This window comes from Mustela erminea, chromosome 6, assembly GCF_009829155.1.
Source record: "Mustela erminea isolate mMusErm1 chromosome 6, mMusErm1.Pri, whole genome shotgun sequence".
Taxonomy (NCBI): domain Eukaryota; kingdom Metazoa; phylum Chordata; class Mammalia; order Carnivora; family Mustelidae; genus Mustela; species Mustela erminea.
Genome location: NC_045619.1, coordinates 43,539,210 through 43,562,883, shown reverse-complemented (window position 1 = coordinate 43,562,883; position 23,674 = coordinate 43,539,210). Strand labels below are relative to the sequence as shown.

The window sequence follows — 23,674 nt, the reverse complement described above, 5'->3', positions numbered from 1 at the left end:
GGCCAGTTTTCAACGATGTGCTATACAGTACATTAAACTTTATACTACAAGAAAGCAACCTGTGAATACCTAGATCCCTGTGTTAAAGATCCAGCTAAAATGTAAAGATTTCCTGATTGTCTGACAGATGGGGTTAGAATGATTTAATGGTTCAGTCCCAGAGTGAATTCAATAGCTGTTAAAAAGCTATCCTTTTGCACACTTAGCTTACAGAAAACATGTTTTAGATACACTTTCTTCTTTCTTTTTTTGGTCATTGGATTTTTTTGTTGGCTCTTGCTAAACAGGCAGACCACTGTTTTCATTTGTTAATTTTTCTCTTTAAGTTAATCTTGCCTCCTCCAAGCTTTTTATCAGTTTAATCTTATTTTCTGCGAGCACCAAGCATGCCAGACAATGGAGAGAATAAGAAACAAGGCACAACAGTTTTGTGTGTTTTGTTTTGTTTTTCAAGTATGCTTCTATCAGAATTAGAAATACCTAAAAATAATAATTTTTAAATCTCATAACCATAGATTTGAAGGCAAGGCTTATGCTCTCCTTAAGACATAGTCATTTCCTTGCATTTCTGACGTTGGGTACACACAGGAAACCCTCAAGCTTTCATTTGTTTGATCATGAATATAGAGAACTATGGAAAGAAGTGAAATTGAGTGAGGGAAAGAAATGGGAAAGCGATGGCTATTTCCACAACAGTGTAAGAAATAGGACACAGCTTCAGAGAAAAATAGCCAAAGGTAGAAGATTTGCCACTTTCTCACTAGCTTGTTTGTCATATTGGGGGGAAAAAAAAACATATTTTCATAATGAGAATGTTGCCCTTTGGTGCTAAATAAATATGCTGTTCCTCTCTTTTTGAATTGAATGTTCCTTTCGTAATGCAGAAAGGGGATTTGTATGATTATGAAGCATCAAGAGTGAATTCTGGAACATAGTCAGGATATGAGATAAACAGAAAAAGATGGAATGTCTAAAAATTATGACAATAGAATTCTTAAAATATGGTTCCAAATTAGAGAAAACATATTTCCTCTAACAAAATAAAGTGAAGTTATCCCAGCTAATACATCATCACTTCCCTGTGTTCATCTTTTTTAATTTTTAAATTTTGCTTTATATAGTAAAGAAGAAAAATAACATATCTTTTCAGATACATAATGTAATAAAAGAACAGTAGCAAGTAGGCACAATCAATTTACATTATATGCAAAGTGACTCAGTTTTAACAAATGATTTTATATGAATGAATAGACAGACAACCTATTATTTCATATAATGCAATCAATGGATTGGAGTGTTGCTTTGTTAATGCCTGGCCAGGATATTCTAGTGTAAGGAAATCTTCCATGATGGCCAAAGATAGAAAACTCATCATTCCTGGATCTAACGAATGACTAAATTCCCCAATTACTATATCTGAGGACTGTCAGAAAGAGAAAAAGCTCATTAGTTCAGCATAACTACCTGATTATCTTCACACAGTAAAATCTTATTTTTTATGCAAAAATGGGCTGCATTTTGGAAAAGCACTGTTGCATGGAAAATGTATTAAAAGAGCTCCATGATACGTGCCTAATGTTTTTGTATTGTTGAGGAGTTTGGAAGGCAGTATTATGCATACAGATGTGTTACAGATCATTAAAGATCAAGAGCTTTCAGATTGCAAAGTCAACAGGCTCATACAAAAACTGAAAGAGACAAGCAGCATCTTATTTGGAATAGGAGCTTTGAGGAATAGAAATAGAAATGATATTCTGGTCACTACCCCCATCCTATCCAACACTCTGTTTTGCATTCTAGATTATAAAAAAAGAATAGTGTACACTTTAAAATTAGTATTTATGAAATAATTACCAAAATTTCTCAGAAGATAGAGTTGTATAAGAAAGGGTTGACATCAACATCTGTACTAATTTGGGAATAGACAATAAAATAAGTAGAAATGTGCTTTGGCAGACTGATTTAATAATAATAGGGTCTCTGTAAAGGAGTGAGAAATATGACATTTCTTGAAAATAATATTTAACAAATTTTGACAGGTTTCTTTTTTCCCCATAAATGAAGCATTTTAAATATGAAGTTTGAGTAATAGCAATATTTCAAGGTTTAAAGATAATTTGGTTTCTTGATTTGGAAGATATGACCCCCAATTTGAAATGACTGGGATAAACATTTTAGTAGCAATTTCCTGTGAGGTAGACATTATAAGCTTTGAGAAATCAAAATTGCCTTAGGTTTAATTTATTGTTAATAATGCTTGGTAAGGAACAGAGTATTTTACATATAATATGTTATTCTTAATAATAGGAGATCTATTATTAGAAAGTTCTAATGTCCCTAATTTAAAACAGAGTTAAAAACAAGTAAAAGAAATATGTATGAAAGAGTCCAACTGTCCATGGTATCAGAATCTTGCTACCTCCCTTTTGCCAGACTTCCTGGCATTAAGTTCAACCCTGACCTTGTTTCTAAACCCAAAACTCTTTCTTGCCAGCAAGGATTTAATTCACTGCCAGATGGTCAGCAACAAGTTGTTATTACTACCAATCTGGCTCTGACCATACAGGCCAAATCAAGAAATTATGCTTCAGCTTTGTTTCTGGGAATGGCTCTGTAACAGGAGATTGTCCCTGGTCTCCTGTGCCAATGTCCCTGCTTAAACTGTCTTAGAAATTCTCCAGTCCCTCAAGCCTGAACTGCACTTTTCTCTCTTGTCAGTCCCTATACTCCCAGCTTCTGGAGACTGCATTTAGTTTCCTAATGTTTGTCACCCTGCTACTTCATGTCCTTTTGTTTGTTTTGTTTTAGCTTATCTATCTGGATCTCTGAATAGTGACAGCTCCTATATTGTTCATCACTGCACTCCATTGGCCTGACTATTGGTGATGCACTGATATCCCTCTTGTAAAGTCGGATACTAACCACTTACCTGTGTCTGTCTTTTGTCACATATTCTCTGGATACCATATTCTGCTGCCCCAAACAAATTATCTTTGTGGGTAAAAAGTGCTTAGGCTATGTTCTAAAGTGGCATTCGGAAAACAGTTAAAAGGCAGATTCATCCAACTCTAGAGAAATGAACCCAAACAGTGAAAATCCATCTACACAGTGTACAATAAAATAGAATAGAAGTCTGGAGTACAATTGAGGACAAAAATCTTGGAAATTTCACCCAAAATATGGAACTTGATTAAGATATGCCTACCCCAAATTTAGCATATTATTTTGAGTCTTTGAGTCTTAAAAGAGATATTTATCCTGATCCCTCCTGTCTGCTTTGTGACTGAGAAATTTAAGATTAAAGGTCTTAAAATTGTCAGAAGGTGGTTCTCTGACAATTGGTAAACAGCTGGTGAAGCTGATCAAGAGAAAAGAGATATAAAGCACAAGTATTCAATACTATATATGAATGCTACATATAGGTATTACACTTTGTAAGCACTATAAAAGGAATGAAAGGATATTATACCAACTTTATTTCTAAAAATTTGTAGATTGAAATGAAATGGGAAAATTCATGGAACACTTCAACATTTCAAAACACTTCAGAACACTTTTATTATTAGAGAATTTGAATCAATAATTAAGAATATTCCCACAAAGCTAATTTCATGACCAGATGACATCACTGGCAAATTTTACCAAAATTTAAACACACCCGTACACAAACTATTTCAATATGCAGGAGAAAAGTGGGAGATCATTTATGAAGCTCACATAAACTTTCAACAGACAACTTACAAGTCTAATAAATGATTATATGAGTTTTTGAATAGATGATAAAACCTAGTTAAAAATAGTACCTATATAACACAGATAAAACTCAGATGACTTCTCAGGGGGAAAAATAGTGCTTAATTCTCTTTCAGCACTGTCATTAATCAAAATTTTTTCAATGCCCCTTTCTATCAGAAAATAAATTATTTTTTATAGGCAAACTAGAATCTACATATTCTTAAGATTTTTATGTACATTGTGAATAAGTATGCAATTGACCATCTCTTCAGCTCAGAATGTTTTACCAAAGGGTGGCCTGCTGTTTTGTTTTGTTTTGTTCTTTTTAAAAATGTTTTGCATGCTTACTTTAGCATGCATATAATGGTAAATAAGGAAATAGTTTTCCTCTATATTTTGTCTTCCATGTGTATATTCAAATCAAGTTTCTGATTTGAAGTAGCTGTCAAATCTAAATAAATAACTAAGCAGAGGGTAGATGTTGCCCAGGGTAACAAAAGGTACATTCTCTGTTTAATATACTTCATGTTTCAAATGTAAATTAATTCATTATCTGTTTATTTAATCTGTAATGGTAAAAAAATATTGTTATGAATTCATACTGGTGGAACTCTTGCTGAAGTGACTTATCTTAAACAAAACATAGCAATCAGAAGTGAAAAATTACTCTATCAAAGTACATTAGACTGATTTGCCAATACTGTTCTACGTATGACTAATATTTCAAATCTTTCTCAAAGGTAAAATATGGAAACAGTTTCAAAAAAAGTTTTGATGAAGATAGTTATTAGTATGAGGTTTGCATTTTTTGTATACTACACCCTTACCTTTACTCTTTTGTTGCTTTCTTCTGTCTCCCCTCATTTAAGTACTGTTCCTCCCTGTAAACAGTAAAATTTAACCCAAGATGTCAGGAGACACTGGTAGCAGTTTTTAGATATGGGCCAAAATTCTCTGACATTTCTTTCATCCAGGTGAGTGATCTGTACTCCTTGCTTTTGAATCTTGTCTCTGTGATCACTTGACCAATAGAATACAGTAGAAGTGGTTTCTGTGCCAGTTTCCCGACTCAGACGTTAAGAAACTGTGATCTAATTTAAAAGACTCCTAATATTCTCTTAATCATTGATTTTGCTTTAGGTAGTCTGTAGGGATTGAATTTCATTTTTCCATACTAATAAAAAATTTTTGTAATATCATTCATTGAACAACTTCCCTCTTTCCCCACTGAATTATAAACTCTCATTTTCACCTTATGTTGGCTGGAAGTCACACCCACCAGGACATTAGAAGAAGCTACCTATTGATAGCAGGACCTGGGCTCTTAATGACTGCTTGTACAGAATACCACTCTACCTTCTATCACTACCACTACCTTTATCAGAGAAATAAATTTAAATAATCAGTCAATTAATTAATTAATCTCTGTTACACAACTGAGATTTGGGGTTTTATCTATTATAGAAGCTAATATTACAGAAGTTAATATTATATTGATTTATATACTATTGAACTGTAGGATGAGATCTTTTGTTTTAGATATTGAATCTAAAGAAATCTTAGTCTATAATTATCTTTTCATGTATGCCCTCTTTATTTGATTATAGTATCAAGTTTAAATTGGCATCCTAAATAAGTTGGATATGTTTCCTTCATATTAATTTTCTGAAACAATTTGCATAATATATAGATGATCTAGTTTTTTTAAAGTTTGGCAAGACTCATGAACCTACCATCTTTGGAGGGAGGGGGAAATTTGGCTACTTTTGGTTATGATCCATTTAGCTTTAAAAACGTTATAAAAAGAAGTAGGTACCTTTACTGCAGGAAAAAAATGCACAAATACATATTTAGTCCAAGTTTGCACTTAACTTTAGGTCTCCTTTAAGGATTTATTAAATCACAATTATATTGGGGCACTTGGGGGCTTCAGTGTGTTAATCCTTCAGCTCAGATCATGATCTCAGGGTCCTGAGGTCCCACATCAGGTTCTCTGCTTAGTAGCGAGCCTGATAAAACCTTTAAAAAATTAATTAAATAAATAGATAGATAGATAAATAAATAAATAAATCACAATTATAAACCACAGACTCTAGCACACTTTTAGTCATGGGTCAGAATGCTGCCATGCTTTATTGAAAATTTCCTTTTATGCTCTTGTTGTTTGCTCTTACGTTGCTTATAAATATAATAAAGGCTCATTTAAAGATTCTAGTACTTTGTTCTGACAAGCTTGTTTTAATGTGGAAAAATACCATCAAGATGTTTTTAAAAATTGAAATGTCATCACCATTAGAAGGAATACAAGGTCACATCTAAAGCTACCAACACTGTAAATTTAAAATAAAGTGTAATAACTAAACCAAAGAACATTTTTAAAAATTAGCCAAGCAAAAGTCAACAAACCAAGTTGTTTTTTATTAGGACTTTATTTTGTTTAAACAAATAGAGAGTAGATAATTTAGTGGCTTAAAATAACTGTAATTATTTCTTCTCTGCATTTAGACAAGATAAATCACCCTTTGTTTACCTAGAAATGGCCAAGTACAAAGGGCGTTTGTGCCCATCTATTTCCTACATTTAACTTTACCCCTTATTGCCTTATGCATATACATGCACTATAACAGTACATTTCATCATGAATAGCTAATCAGAGGGCCCATCAACATGCAGATCATTTCTTGACTAGCCGAATTGTTGATGAGCAATATGTCATACTTCCTGGCCTCTTGCTTTTTTTTGTTTTCTTTTTTCAGGCAACCCCTACTACATGATGTGTGCCAAATAGCCTGAAGAAGTAGCTACTGACACTGGGAACTGAACCCTGGCATTAAAAAATGTTACTAACAAGCTACTCTTTTGGCTCCTAAACAAGAATTGAATTCATAAGATTCCCCAAATACCCGTATTAGAATTCCTCACATGTCTAGACCATCCTCCACCCACTAACTGCACCCCTGCCACATAAGCCATTTCTGAAAATGCTGCATAGATGTGTATCCACCTCTTTATGCGATCAGAAGTGGTAAGAAAACATGCTTCTGAGCCTCACTTCCTCATGGGACTCAGAATGAAAGATTCTTCTCTTATTTTATCCCCATTTAGAAATGATCCCTGTAATATTACCTTTTAGCTCAAGAGTGTGAATGTGCCGTGGGGACTACAATAGGGCAAGTCACTTGAAACAGGACATTTTTACATGATTCCTGCAGTTTTTTCATATTCAGTAGAGAAGTAAAATTGAGAACCAAAATCATTTGTACATAGCTTTGAATTCCCTATACTCACTTTCTTTTTTATAGTGAAAACACAGACCTATGTAATAAGAAGCATTAAAGAGATTGCAATCTACTGCTAAATCAACTGTTTGCAGGACGTGTGTGATACTGACGGCAGGGAGCAGATGCCTGGTTTTTATTTCCCTCTTTACTGCTGACTTACTGTACAACTTTTATCCATGCAATTAACTTTTTTATTCTTGATTCACCTAATTTAACTATAATGGCCATTATGAAAATCACCAAAACATGTATTTATTTTCTTCTCACTTACCTTTTTGTGTTACCAACATATGTAAAGAAATTCTTTAGGGAACTTTATATTGTTAGATGTTATATCATCTCTCTAATATTGTTTTTCTCATTTTTTCCCTCTGTCTTTGGTAGCATTCAGTCAAATGCTTTCTAAAGCTAGGAAGGAGAAAGATGAGAAAGAAGGCCCTATTTGATTTCCTCAATCTATTAAACTACAAGTCATAGTATACTGGTGGATTATATAATTATTTTAATGGATTACAATAAAATATGACTATATGACCTATATGACCTTTTTTTTAAAATTTTATGTGTGTGTATATTTCCTGAGGCACAAAGTAAAGTATATGTATTATGGATTAAGGTTTCAAAAAGTTTGAAAATCTGCTCTTTGGACTCTACATTTTGATACTGGATATTTATTATATAGTATATATTGATATATATAATTTTCCATTCCTTTCTCTACACATTTACATTTATTTCCTAGATTATAATGATTTTCGAGTGATAATTTTAAAATTTATTTCTGTATAATATTCAAGTACATGCTACCCTAGTCTTTGCATGAGAAAAACATCAAACAATTCCAAACTAAAGGACATTCTACAAAATACCTGACCAGTAATCTTTAAAACTTTCAATGCGATCAAAAACAAAGAACATCTAAGAAACTGTGACAAGCCAAGTGGAGCCTAGGTAGACATGATGACTCAGTGTAATGTAGTATTTCAGATGGGATCCTGGAAAAGAAAAAGATTAGGTCAATGCAATAGGAATAAAGTATGAATAAAGTATAGACTCCATTTAATAGTAATATATCCTCATCAGTTTATTAATTATGACAAATATATGAATATATAATAGTAATAATAAGAGAAACAGTATAGAATATATAGCAACTTATTAGCTCTGCAACTTTTCTGTAAATCTAAATCTATTCTAAAATAAAAATGTTCAAGTACAGGTATTTATAATTTTAAATACAGTGTAAGCTACCTAGTTCTCTATTTCAAGACTGACAGAAACTGTCATTTAGATCAAAGTACCTTGAGATATTTTAAAGTAAGTCCATTTTAATGAAAATGAAAAATTATATATTCTCTTATTAGGAACTGATGAAATTCCTTATTATAAGGACACCCGTCTCTGGTTAGAATTATAAAATCAAAATTAGTCATTATGGAATAAATCTTGTTAATTTAAATTTCAAGGAATCCAACAAGTTTTCTCACATGAAAAAGATAAAATAGACAAAGTATTCCTTTTCTACTTTTTCTACTTTAGCAAACAAAGGTACTCAGAAAAAACACATGAAAAGGGTTTGAGGTAGAATTGCAAAAATAAGCTTTTATCTTTAACTTTGACTCTGTTCCTCAAAGCCATCAACTCATTTCCTTCTTTAATAACTAGGACATTGTATTTATTTGCCAGTTTTCAAGGTTCTAAGATCCTTCCTTTACCTCCAATACCATCTTCTTACCTGCCCAATCTCTGTTGTCTATCTGAATATCATTCTCATCCCTCACAGCCTGGTGATAATTACTCTTTTTCTCAAACTCATTTTCTCATGTTTTTCATGTAATATTGCAGTAACATTAAAATGTTAGACATCTTTAACATTTAGAATGAGTACTACATTCATGGGCACTATTAGTTCTCTACTGTATTGTGGTTTCCTGTTTCTCAAGTGATGGTACATTTACAAGATTCACAATTCTTTCACTTTAACCCTGATTACCATTAGCTACAATTATTGTTGAAGGTTGTGAAATAGAGAAAAAAGATATCCACTAGGAAAATAATACGTGGTATATAAAAATTGGTGACAAGCTTATTTTTAAACAAAATTCTAAAGAAATAAACTATTATCCTTAAATATTTGAAATCGCAATAAGGAACACTTTTATTTCACACATTTCTCATGCATTTCCCAAATAGCCAGTTTTCTATAAGTGATAAGAACTAATTGGTATAAAAATTATAGTCAACCACTTTGTAAACAAGATCTTGGCTCTTTGGAAAGAACGTTTCCATTGGAAAAAAACCTTTTTTTTTTTTTTTTTAAATTCCGTAGTCATTTGTATTTACTTACATTAATGGTGATTAGGTGACTTTTCTAATGGAGGACAGATTTAATGCATGGATACTTCCCTAATCTTCTAATAAGGGTAGAGGACCTCACAAATGAACAGAGGGATAAGAGGTGTATTACTCATGTAGAAGCTGATCAGGTAGACCAACTTTCTTTCAGAGTGCAAGAGAGATGTTCTATTATTAAGCCTGCCATATGCTTTAGCTCCTATGGATAACTAATTATGGCTGTGAGCCAAAAAGGGTCAATATGTTCTAAAGATCTTGGAAAAGCATTTCCACTTAATTTATTGGAAAAATCTTTGAGTTCGGGGGGTGGGGGTAAGGAGAGGGAGAGAAAGAAGGAAAGAGATATTGTGGATATCATATTATCACAGTGGTAAGTTTATATTATTAGGGTTTTTTTTTTTTTTCAGGGAAAAGTAGTAGTCCCCTGGATATGAAAATCTTTGAGTGATCACTTACGTGAATCTGAGGCCTCTACATCTGTGGTAAATTATCATTAGCCACATCTTGGAATTACTATGACTACCTTCTAAGCTAAGACATGCTTTCAATGGAATCCCCTTCACTCTTTTAGCATAAGTCAGTGTTTCTCATTAAGAGGAAGCTGAGTAAAATTAGGAAAGTAGAAGTGAAGTGACTGTCACTAACATAGTACAGGTCAGACATAATGGGTACAGATGCAGACATAAAGTAGCACCTTTCTGACTCTCAGTTCTGGGGAAAACAGAAGAAAGCTTGTCAAAAGTCCCTGTGGTCCTTGGTTTCTTTCCCATCCTCCTTAGCCTATGCTTCAGCCAACATCATTAATAAATTTTTCCAGTGCTCTTGCTCTAGGTTTATCTATTTTTACTCCCCCAGTTTCTGTCAGAAATATATAAGCTTAAATCCTCATATTAAAACTCCTCTCCTCATAGTACTATTTTCATAACCAAATTCAGATTAAAATAGTCCCTGAAATGAGCAAAGAGGGAAACAATATGAGTGCAAAGTAATGAGTCTTCATCCTATACAGCAGAGAAGTCTAAATCTTGGGAAGTTAAAATTACAGAAACATTACAAATTAGAAAGAAAATCAACTTCTATTATTGATTGCATTAGATCACCTTTTTCTGATGTGTTGAAATTCTCAGTGTTTTGATTATATTAGTTTGGTCCATCTGAAAATACTGTTTTTGTAAATCAAAATGGATGAATGTTGACAAATTCATGTAGTTCAATCTAATAATTTGTATCAATCAGGGGGAAATTTTGTTTTTTTAAAGTAGAGATAGATTAACAGTTCCTTCTAGATGGCACTCAAGTGGGAAATAAGCACTGGAGAATGGTGTGCAAAAACTCTGAGGAGTGTACTTGAGTGGAACATTACTGACCTCAGAATGTAAAAGGGAAATAAGAACCAGAGGAAAAGTTTGAAAACTAAAAGCTTTTCCAATTTAGAAGTGTTTTCTTGCTGTCAAGCCTGAATGATTTCCTAGAATGAAAGAGCATCATATGATTTTGGAAGAAATTGCATTTAATGTTTTTTTTTTCTCTTTTTTTTAGCTTAGTAGAACTGCTGAGTGAGACTTCACCTTTCCATTCTCTAAGGGAATAACATTATGATGGGTTCTGAATTTAATAAATATGTTTCTAGCCCATGCACATATTTAGGGGAGGATGAAAGATTTGGCTGGCAAAGATTTGATATGCTCTAGTATAGTTTTTATCACTTATTTAAGAAGAAATTAAAGGACACTTATGTTAGAGTACTTGGAGATTGTTATATTAAAATATAAGAACTGAATTTAGCTTTACGTTCACTTTTTCTTTCTTCTTTTTTTTTTTTAATTAATTTTTTATTTTTTATAAACATATATTTTTATCCCCAGGGGTACAGGTCTGTGAATCACCAGGTTTACACACTTCACAGCACTCACCAAAGCACATACCCTCCCCAATGTCCATAATCCCACCCCCTTCTCCCAAACCCCCTCCCCCCAGCAACCCTCAGTTTGTTTTGTGAGATTAAGAGTCACTTATGGTTTGTCTCCCTCCCAATCCCATCTTGTTTCATTTATTCTTCTCCTACCCAAGAATAAATGTTTAAAGGGACAATTTCAGCAGAGTTGCTTCAGGTACAATCAATGTGAGAAGTCTGGCCTGTGTTTATTTTTTAAAAGTAGTGAGATTAATGTACTCTGAGAATAATGTAATGAAGTATGCTAAGAAGATTGCCTATAAGTCAAGAGAAAAATAAAAGAAATAAAATGCAGTTAAGAGAATGTAAACCTTCTCCTGTAATTTGTAAGCCATTTATAATATCATTGCAACAATTCATACTAATACAGTCAAATTGAATGCTTTATTTGGTGGATTTCTATTAGATAACAATGCTAAAAATAGGACAGAAGCAAATACAAATTTCTTATCACATTATCAAATATACTTTCTAAATTTTTAATTCCTTTATTTGTAAGATTGTTTCAGTTACATCACTTTTATGATCTATATACATGCTAAGAACTACTTTTGGTCAAACATGAACTTGTACAATTGATTTTTTCTCAGTTGCTTGAATTCCACAGGTTTAATATCTAAGAAGCTCCTTTGGGATATTCAGTTTGGGAGGAAACCATGATTTCCAGATAAAATTATTACACAATGAGGATTAAATGTAAATTCAATTACATATGTAAATACAATATTAATCCTATTTTAATTAAATAGCATCTTTTCTTCTTAGTTTCCTTCTTAATTATACTTTATGATGAATGTCTGAAGAGTATTTCCAAATACCTCTTTTGTATTAGGTTGAATTATTTCAGTTTAAGTAATGGAAACCACAACTTAAATTGTATTTAGAAATGAGAAAATATGTGAACTTACATAATAGGCAATCTAGATTTAGGCCAGTCTTCTGAGATATTTCATGTGGTTTTTACCAGATTTTATAAAGACCTCAAGGTTATTTCTTTGTCTCTGCTCTACTACCACAAACTAGATTCATCTTGAGGATGGTTCTTATGAACATAAAATGTTTGCTAACAAGAACTGGTAAACAAGTATCTTTTTTCATATCCCACAGCAAAGGCTGAATTCAGTTCCTTAAAAGTCCAAAGTGAACATTCATTTGCATTTCATTTCCTAATGTTGTTAAACTTGGCCATCTCTAAACTAAACACTGGCAAGGTTGAAGAAATTATCATGGTTGACTTAGAACAATTATTTCACAGAGAATAGATGACTATTAATCATAATGGTTATTGTACACTCTAAAATTGATTTTAATACTTAGAAGGGGATCAGTTTTAGTAAAGTACTTTCATCATTTTGTCTCTTGAGATTGTAAAAGTAATATGCAGCCATTAACATTGAAAAAAATTAGGGGCACCTGGCTGACCCATTTGGTAAAGCACATGACCCTTGATTTCAAGGCTATAAGTTCTAGCCCACATTGGATGCAGAGATTACTTAAAAATGAGATCTTTAAAAAAAATTTTTTTTTCTAAAGTTACAGTCTACAACTTCAGCTAGATTCCAATTACATTTGGTTTTGCTTTTAGGTATTCTTATTTAACATCTGTCTCCATTTCTCATCAGTACCTATGCAAGTCTTTAATAATCTCAAACTCTTCAACCTTTATTACTTCAGGTCATCTTTTCCTTAAAATTATTTTACTTACTATAAAACAATAACAGATATAGCCAAAATAATCGAATTTCTTTCATCTTGCTAATTATTGACATCATCATTCAGCAGTCCACCACTTACAAATACACTTGAATTAATTTAATCATTGCTTACTTATGTGTTGTCTCAAGGATAAGCTTTATTTACTTTAAGAGGATTAACACATTCCTTTTTATTTCCCTTCTCTCCTATTTTCTCTATCAGTTTTATTATTTTACTTCTGTATTTTTAATTTCACCATTTAAATGGCTCCTTAATTTAGCATATAGCGTAATCGCTAACACTTATACAGTGATTATCAGGTAATGACCCTACTTTATATTCATCTAGACACATTAGCTCAGTTAATACTTAGAATAAAAGAAAACAAACAAAATACCTAGAGAGGTATTTGGAATTAAATCTGTGAATTCAAGGTCAAGCAAGAGCATGTTTTTATAATCTCTACACTGTCCTGCCTCTTCTAAAATAAAACATTTAAATAAGTCACAAGTTACAATAAATGTGAAATCACAAAGCAAGATCACTGCATGATGATTTTACAAAGGAAAGATGAGATTATATTCCACAATTTTTACAGGCTTATTAAGGCATAATCTACATACTGTAACATTAACCAAGTGTAGGTTTTTAATTGAATGAATTTTTGGTAAATTTACAGTTGTGGAATCATCACCATAATTCAGCTTTAGAATATTCTCATAATCCTAAAAATTTCTCTCATATTTCCACATTTTAAATCTTCTTTCTTGCTTGAAGAATATAAAAATCAGAGGAGAATGAGGATATTCATTTCAAAAGAGCTATTATTATACTACAGTGGTTATCAGAATATGGTTTGATGGCCCTCAGGTTTTTCCCAAACTCCTCCAGACGACTGATAACGTCAAAACTATGTGGGGCACCTGGGTGGCTCAGTTGGTTAAGCGTCTACCTTTGGTTCAGATCATGATCCCAGAGACCTCCTCTCTCTTACTGTTATTATCTCAAATAAATAAATAAAATCCTAAAAAAAAATAATACAGATACCAAAGTGTTCATAGGGTAGAGATTCAGGGTGTATATAATGAAGAAATACTTGATATTGCAAATGGTGAAGGCCTTTTTTTAATGTAAACCTAATTAGAGATTTTGAGTAGTTAAAAAATTAGAAACAGAGTTCAAAGTAAATAATTTAGAGAAAATGAGACTAAAATGAGTATTTTCTCTCTGAATTAATTCTGCTTTATGTGTGTAGCTTTTCTTTTTCAAATAAAATGTATATATTTATATTTAGCACAAGAATCATAATCTTTACCTAATTAAATTGGAAAGACTTTTCTTTTCATGCCTGCACTTTGAAATCTTACCAAAGAAATTGAATCAGCTTTTGTTTATGTCAAATGATTTTAGAATCAAAATGTTTCTTGATTAACAGCACAATTAGATTCACTACTATAGTCAGGTTGAGGCAGTTGTTATAATGACACAGAATTTAGCTTTTGTCCACTGGGTTTAGTTTATTAATTAGGCAGTACAAATGTTCATCAGATAGTTGCAGTCACTGATTATGTATATGAGTTTGTGGTCTTTTTACTTTATTATGAAAGAGAAAAATGTCAGATATGCAAAACTACATAAATATACAGATATAGAATAATCATAAGATGACCACCAATGTAACGAGCATCTGGGTTAATATAGGTAACATTTCTATCAACTCCATCTGTCTCTGGACAATTACATTTCCTCTCTCCGCACTTGAGGTTAATATTATCTCGACTTTAATGATAATCACTTCCATGATTTTCTTTCTAGTTTTACCTCTTATGTATGCATCACAGCAGAACAGTCTATCCTGTTTATGTAGCTTCTAGCAATAAAATCATCCTGAACATATTATTTAGTGTGTTTATTTTGCTCAATATTGGGTTTTGTTTTGTTCTTTTAAGATTCACCAGTGGTGTTGGATTTAGCTTAGTTTCTTTAGCTTCTTTGATCGGGAGTGTTACATTTTTTAAATACAACACAATTAATTTAGAAATGACTAGTCATTTCTAGGCGTTGTTAAAAATGCCTTCAAAATGGCTGACCATACAGTCTCGTCCCATCAGAGCCAGGGGAGAGATCTTCATTGGATGGAAACTGAATTACGTCAGGCCTTTTCTAGAATTCTCCCGTAGTTTGCCTTTACATACTTCACTTTCAAATGCACTTAACAGAAGTCCGTACTTACTGGGGTTTTGAAAATTAAGAGCCTTTCACTCTCTGGGACTCGACATTTGGAAGAAGAGTTGATGAAGCACTATGACGATGAACCATAATTTTATTTTGGATATAGAGTGTGAGAGAAGAAGTGCATGCATGGGAGAGGGACCGAGGCAGAGGGAGAGAATCTGAAGCAGACTTCCTTCTGAGCACAGAGACCTGATCTACGGACCCTGAGATAATGCCCTGAGTCAAAATCAGGAGTTGGATGCTTAACTGACTGGTCTACCCAGGTGCCCAACAATATGCTTTCTTTTCATGTTCTACAAATGCTTTGCTTGAGAGAGAACGTAGGTATATTTTGTAGAGAGTAAAGCTAGTCATCTTTCCTTTTTTTTATAAGCAGTAAAACTTCAAGTGTGTTAAAGAAGGAAATGGAATACTTTTCCTGTTTAAAAATCTAATTGAAGGCCTGAATTCTATACTCTCTCCATGAAGTGTGTGTGTAGGTGGGGCTAGGTACCCAATGTGAGCATGCAAGAAGAGTGAGAGGAAGAGAAAAAGAATCAAAACATGTAAAGGAGACACTGGATATTTACACTGTTCTCTGTGAAATTAAAGGCCCCCAGAAATTTTACCTTTTTTTTCCCTTCAAACTCCCACTTGATAAATCCAGAGTTTTTTCTAAGAAATTTATGGTAGTCTTAGACTGAAGTCATTTTGGAGTTCCCTCCCATTTTAATAGAAATATATAGGCAAAACTCAAGTTGGCTGTTTCATCCTGTTTTTCACAGAAATTGTTACAGTTGTTGTATGCCTAAATGGTGGGACTGATATTTGTGTCAACAGAGATCTACATTGAACAGAATAAAGTTCTGGGGGAAGAAATGTGACACTGCTTTGGAAATAGGAAAAATATTAATAGACTATAAGTATCTGAAGAGTGGCAGTAATAGAAAACATAAAAAATTAACTGTATTTGATGTATAATATAGCAGATGAAAAAAGAAAAAAAGAAATGACTAGTCATTTCTAGTTTAGGACAATTATGATCAAAGCTGCTACAAGCATCCCTATGCATGGGCCCTGGTGTGCCTCTTACAGTTCTTCCAAGAGTAGAATTGTTTGTTCATTGGTTGTGTGTATTTTTAACTACAACAGATAATTCCAGCTTTACAAAATGGCATCAGAATTTATACACAAACCAGTAGTGTATGGAAACTGCCATTGTTCCATAAGTTTTCCAACACATGGAGTAGCTAGATTTTCTGTATGGTTATTAAAGATGTTTCCCACCTTTCTGTATGATGCTGATATTGTAATTTGTATTTTTTTCTTGTTTTGAAGTTCTTATTCAAGAGTTTTGCCAATTTTTTCAATGAGTTTTTGGGTATTTTTTCTTTATTGATAAGTAGAATTTTATATATTCTGGATATGAATTGCTCACCAATCACTTTGGATGAAAAGAAGCTCCCTATTTATTTATCAGTTTATCAGTTTCTTTCTACATCATAAGTGTTCACATTTCTTTTTTTTTTTTTTTAAGATTTTAATTTATTTGAGTGAGAGAGAGTGCATTAGCGATGGGAGGGACAAAGGGATAAGCAGACTCCCACTGAGCAGGAAGCCCTACTCATGGCTTGATACCAGGACCTTGAGATCATGACCTGAGCTGAAATCAAGAGTTGGCTGCTTAACTGACTGAGCCACCCAGGCACCCTAGTACTTAATGTTTCTTAAAAAACCTTTCCATAACTCAGGCTCTGAGAAACAAACGGAGGGTTTTGGAGGAGAGGATGTTGGGAGGGTTGGGTGAGCCTGGTGGTGGGTATTATGGAGGGCATGTATTGCATGGAGCACTGGGTATGGTGCATAAACAATGAATTCTGGAACACTGAAAAAAAATTAAATAAAATTCAAATAAAAAAAAAAAAGAAAGAAAGCTTTTCATATCCACACTCTTGATGAAGATGTTACATATTATTTTTTTCCTCTTCTCAATAGCTTTAACATTTTTTTTAATTTATTTATTTGACAGACAGAGATCACAAGTAGGCAGAGAGACAGGCAGAGAGAGAGGAGGAAGCAGGCTCCACACGGAGCAGAGACCCGATGTGGGGCTTGATCCCAGGACCCTTAGATCATGACCCGAGCCGAAGGCAGTGGCTTAACCCACTGAGCCACCCAGGCCCCCTAGCTTTAACATTTTTTTTAAAGATTTTATTTATTTATTTTACAGAGAGAAATCACAAATAGATGGAGAGGCAGGCAGAGAGAGACAGAGAGGGAAGCAGGCTCCCTGCTGAGCAGAGAGCCTGATGCGGGGCTCGATCCCAGGACCCTGAGATCATGACCTGAGCCGATGGCAGCGGCTTAACGCACTGAGCCACCCAGACGCCCCTAGCTTTAACATTTTTAATAAGAAGGTTTATTTGATGAAATACAGCATACTTGTAAAAAAATGGACAAATGTTTAGTATATAGCTTTATAAAATCTTCCAAACAAGTTTATCTATCTAATCACCCAGATCAAAACTTAGACACACTAGAAATTTCTCGTATCTTCCCTCTCAACATCCCCAAAACATAATTATTCTGACTTCTAACACATTTTTTTTCTTTTTCCTGGTTTTAAAATTTGTGTAAATGGAATCTTGCAGTGTATAACCCCATCTGATCATCATCTCTTATAGAACATTATATGAGATAATACCTATGCTATTGCTGGTAGCAGCAATTTGTTCCTTCTCATCACTGCATAATTTTCTATTTTCCATTCATTGAAAACTATACAATGCTTATCTCATCCTGTGATAGACATTTGGTTTGTTGCCAATTTAAGGCTAATATAAATAAGGTTGATACATATTTTATGTAGATATTTTATACATTTTTATATACATATACATTTATGTTTGTGGTATAAACTAGTAACAAAATCAGTAGGCCATAGAGTATGCTTATGTTCAGTTTGAGAAGATACTAAACAGTTTTCCCAGTGTATTTATCTTATTTTTCATGTTAATGGTTTACTGGGCTTCTTGACTCTGGACTGTTGACTTCATTAGTTCTGGAAAATCCTCAACCATTATCTTCAAATATTGCTTTTGAACTATTCCTTCTCTCCACTTCCTCTGAGACTCTAGTGATATGGATTTTAGAATGTCTCACTGTATTTGCTGTTTTCTTATCCCCTATTCTTTAATTTGAGTCTTCTTATCTCTCAATGCTGTATTTTAAGTGCTTTTTCAGATCTATTTTCCAGTTGGCTGGTTCTCCAGGTATTTCTAACCTGCTCTTAGATAGAAAATCTGCTTTTGGAAACTACTTAGCAGTATCTTCTTTTTGCTCTTACTACTGGTTAATGTATAGATTTTTTTTTTTTTCAAGAATTTCTATTTGGCTCATATACAAATCTGTGACACATTTTATAGTTTCTGGTTTCCTGTTAAATCTTTAAATCTTTTTCAGTCTCCAAGAGTATGATAAAATGTGTGTGTGTGTGTGTGTGTGTTTACTCTGTAGATGATAAATCTAAAACTGAAGTCTTTGTAGATCTGTTTCTAATTCTGTCCTGGTTTTGCTATCTTAGTCTTTTCTTGTTTGCTCTTATTTTTGACCACTTGCTGCACATGGTATGTAAAAAAAATCAGAAACTTTTATGTCTTAGAGAAAGCATTTTGAGTTCTGGACCTCTTCTCTGTAGTCTTACATAGCATCTCTTAAATTTGGACTTAATTTATTCACTGTCTTGATAGTTCTTTGATATTTTAAGATGTTTTCTCTTCAGTGGCTTTTTATCATATATTTTATTCATTCTTTAATATTGTCTTCAAGAAAAGATTTGAGAAAATTGTTCTATATTTTATCATAGGAAATAAAAGTTTGTGATTGATAATTTTTATCAGATTCCAAAAAAACAAAAACAAAAACCAACCCATAACTCAGATTATTGAGATATCTTAACTTTCTTTGGTTGTTTTTTTTTGTTTTGTTTTGTTTTGGTTTTGGTTTTGGTTTTGGTTTTTTTGGGGAGGCTTTTATGTAAAGATGGCTTTTTTAAAATATATATATGCTACTCCCAAATTACAACTATGAATTAAAACCTTTATGAAAGACAAAAGAAATAGTACTATTTGTGAAGAGTTTTACATCTATAAAAGTATAGTACATCAAATATTCTCAATGCTAAATGGACTGTTGTATTGCAAAATAATAATGATTTCTTTCTACCAAAATATTAGTAAAATGTACTTTATGAATTTGCTAAGGATATCCTCATATTAGAAGGATTCTTCAGATTATAAATAAAATAAAAAATTCAATGAATAAATGACTGTTCCAAAAGCCTGGCTCATTTTCTTCATTTTTATTGTTTGTTCATTTGTTTTTTATTACCCTGTACCTTGTCTCATTTCTATTTTATTTAGTTTCATTTCCCATTTTCTTAATTATATATTTCTTTTCCCAAGCTATAAGAGACTCTTAACAATAGAGAACAAACTGATGCTTGTTGGAGGGACGTTGGTGGAAGATGGTCTAGAAGGGCAATAGTTATTAAGGAGGGCACTTGTTATCATGAGCACTTGGTGTAGTATGGAAGTAATGAATCACTGCGTTCTACTCCAGAAACCAATATTTCACTGTATGTTCACTACCTAAAATTTAACTTAAAAAAAAATATATATACTTCTTTCCCTTTTCTTCATTCCTCCTCAATCCATATGCCCCTGTACAGACAGTCACATTTCCCATGTCATCTCATTACTAGTATTTTTATATCTTCATTTTATTCTAGTAATTATTTACTTAAGCTCATGATACGTATTTATTAATACTTCCTCAGAGAGCTCCTTTCTAGTAGGTTTAATTTCATTGATGGTAGGAATTATGTCTTAAAAATTTATATATCTAGGGCGCCTGGGTGGCTCAGTGGATTAAGCCGCTGCCTTCGGCTCAGGTCATGATCTCAGGGTCCTGGGATCGAGTCCCACATCGGGCTCTCTGCTCGGCAGGGAGCCTGCTTCCTCCTATCTCTCTGCCTGCCTCTCTGCCTACTTGTGATCTCTCTCTGTCAAATAAATAAATAAAATCTTTAAAAAAAATTTATATATCTAATTAATAACATATACCTCATACATCCTAGTTCCTCAAAAAATATTTGTCTACTGCCCTGATTGGTTTAACTTTTTAATTCAATCCTTAAGTATTTAAGAGAATTCAAAATAATATGTAATTAGTATCTTATCACTTATTTAATATACATGGGGGAAGTATAATGTTTTAAATGTATGAAGTTAATATAGTATAAAACAACACATTCTTTAAAGTTGTTAACTCTTAAAAGTTTTGGACATAGAAAATTTATTTATCTCCTGCATTCTTACGGTGTGAATTATGTTTCATGATTGTTTTTATCCTTAAGCTATGCTAATTGCCCAACTGTTACAAAAAAAAAATGATATGTAGTTTATTTCGGAACCAATGCCTTAAGGTCATTGCAGTGAATCATGAAACTAAATTTGAAAATTCAAAAAGGGTCTGTTCAAAGTGAGCTATATTAACAACAAAACACTTTTCCAAACTTGGTTTTCTCCTCTTTTCAATATGATGTTGAAAGACAAAATTAACTAAATTTACCTTTTAAGTCTATTGATTAAGTTTACATTGGGAAATGGTATGAACACATGGCATAGTATGTATACTTTTATATAGTGAAAATTGACTAAAATTTAATTTATGGACAGATATAATGAATTGATTTCTCTGATTTTTCATCTATGTCATGATAATAATGAGCTTAGTATGATCCTTCTCATCATAACTACTATGAGAAAGTCAATATTTCTTTTTGTTCAAAGATAGATTATGTATGTGGCTGACCCTGAAGCAAACAGACTTAGTTTCCATGGTTTAAATGGGCTTATTAATCCAAGAACCAGTTTTCAAATAACAGTAACATTTTTTATCTCATTGATTATAGAAATAAATCTAAAATACTAAGTTATAAGTAAACGAGTAAATTTGGTTTTCAACATAGGTCCTCATTAAGTTTCTTTCCACATTTATTTTTATGCTATATGAATTTCAAGGAAAAATAAGTTTTCTTTACCAAAATACCTTCTGAAAGTGCATCTATATAATATATACAGAGATTGAAATATAACTGAAATACATATGTTCATTGTGAACAGAAATATTTCCAAGCAATTTTTTTAATCTAAAGATTTAGTTCAAATGAAAACATAAAAAGTAGGGCCGTCTGGTGGCTCAGTCAGTTAAGCATCTAAAGATTTAGTTCAAATGAAAACATAAAAAGTAGGGCCGTCTGGTGGCTCAGTCAGTTAAGTGTCTGTTCAGGTCATTATCCCAGAGTCCCAGGATGGAGCCCCATGTCAAACTGCCTGCTGAGTCTCCCGCTCTACTCCCCAACTTCACTCCCCAACTTGTGCTCACTATTCCTCTTTCTCTCTCAAATAAATAAAATCTTTAAAAAATATATAAAAAGTAAATTTTTATGAACCTTCTGTTTAATTGTCAGGTTGGGTTGATAATGATTCTTCCTTTCAGTTCAGACATATGTAACTAATTATCCATAGGTTTTGGCACCAAAAGTGGTTGAAGGGATATAAATCATGGATTTGGTGGTGGAAGAATTTGTACTTGATAGAAAGGAGCTTTCTGTAAGGATAGAAAGGAGCCACCTGGACTCCACATATAGAGTCACTAACATTTAGTATGGCAACAAAATATTTTTACCTGCTTGCTTCACATTACTGTAAGACTTAAGCTATCTGCAGCAGACTCTGTGCAGAAACAGACAGACATGTGTCCAAGGTTGCATATGGTAAGTTTAAGGCTATATTTACACAAGCTATTCAGGGCCAGGACCCTAAGCATGTAAACTGTTGTAAGATTTGTCCTAAGCTGGTGTAATCTATAAGTACATAGTAGTAGTACCAAAAAACTGTCCCACAGAGTAGTCTTTAAATTCTTGGAACTCTTAGGAGTCCAGATATATACCCTCGAGGATGGTCTACAAAATGAAATTGTAAGATTCACAATGAAGTCCAAAGGAAGAAGACTGCTGGCAGATCCACAATGGGAGAACTGTAAGCCAAGGAAGTGGAAATTTTTAAAGAAACTTAAGTATTTGGTATGTTCCAAATGTTCAAACAGGTAAAATAAGAGATGCGTTGCAAAAAAGGATAAAGATTTTGAAACAAGAAAGGCAGATTTGAAGAGAACCAAACGAAGAAAAAAATGCAAAATAATGCAAATTATAATATAATATGCCTCAATAAGTAAACTGACTTGATCAATTTTCAGAGGTAAATAGCACGGTAGATGTAAAAGATCCAATATAGATCTATTTGGATTCACAGAATAGTGAATAGAAGAGCAGAAAAATGGAATGAGAGAATGTGAAAGAGGCACTATTTAATGAAATGATAGCTGAGAATTTCCCAAAACTAAGGAAATATTAAAACTTTAGAATTAAAAATTAAATATTAGGGGCACCTGGGTAGCTCAGTCTGTTAAGCATCTGCCTTCAGTTCACATCAGGATCCCAGGATCCTAGGATCAAGCCCAGCATTGAGCTCACTGCTCAGTGGGGAGTCTGCTTGTCCCTCTGCCCCTGCCCATGATCATGCTCTCTCTCACAAATTCTTTCTCTGTCTTTCTCAAATAAGTAGATAAAATCTTTTTTAAAAAAAAAATTAAAAAATTAAAATTAAATACTAAGTATATTTTTTATGAAACTGTGGAAACTCAAAGTTTTTAAAGAAAAGTGAAAAGCTGTCAGATTAGAAATCTAAGTACATCCAAAGGTATACACAATCAAAATTAAGCATATTTCTAAGCATAAGATAACATGAAGAAAACAGAACAATACCTTCAAAGCGTATTTTAAAAATAGTGTCAATCAAATATTCAATACCAAACTAAAGTCTAAGTATGCAGAGAAAATAAAGGCCTTGGCAAGGGAAAAAAGTACCTAGGGAAAGGAATTGGGATTCAAATTGTAATGATGAGCAAAGAAGTAAGTAAATAATTGTAGCCAGAGTAGAATACATAATAATAACTTTTTATTTTTAAATTTAGAAACAGAACTAAAAGAGATTAATAAAAATGTAGAAGACAGTTTTAGAAAATTTAGGCAATAGTAAAGTCCCTGAAGTGTCCAGAAAGAGGCTAAATATTAATTAACTTAAAAATATATATATGCATGTATAAAATACACATTACATATTTCATCATAGGCCTTTAATGAGAAAGCATAGAATAAATTAGCTCCTAATACAGAGAGAAAATAAATGAACTAAAGCGTACTTAACCAATTTGCTAAAAGGTAGAAAAAGAAAATGAACAAAAGGAAATATGTTGTAACCAAAACTCAGATAGCATGGAAATTTAAAAAGAAAGAAATAAGTAATCTTGCAAACCG

At 32.7% G+C, this 23,674-nt stretch overlaps 2 long non-coding RNA genes across 2 annotated transcripts in view; both read left to right on the top strand.

Moving 5' to 3' along the window:
- Positions 1-7,543, top strand: part of LOC116593124 — a 29,039-nt gene extending 21,496 nt beyond the window's left edge. The window contains exon 3 of the long non-coding RNA XR_004286762.1: positions 7,038-7,543. This is a non-coding gene — a long non-coding RNA (uncharacterized LOC116593124). The remainder of the gene's footprint in view (positions 1-7,037) is intronic.
- LOC116593123 overlaps positions 1-23,674 on the top strand; it is a 142,627-nt gene that overhangs the window by 69,882 nt on the left and 49,071 nt on the right. The gene's annotated exons all lie outside the window — the stretch shown is intronic.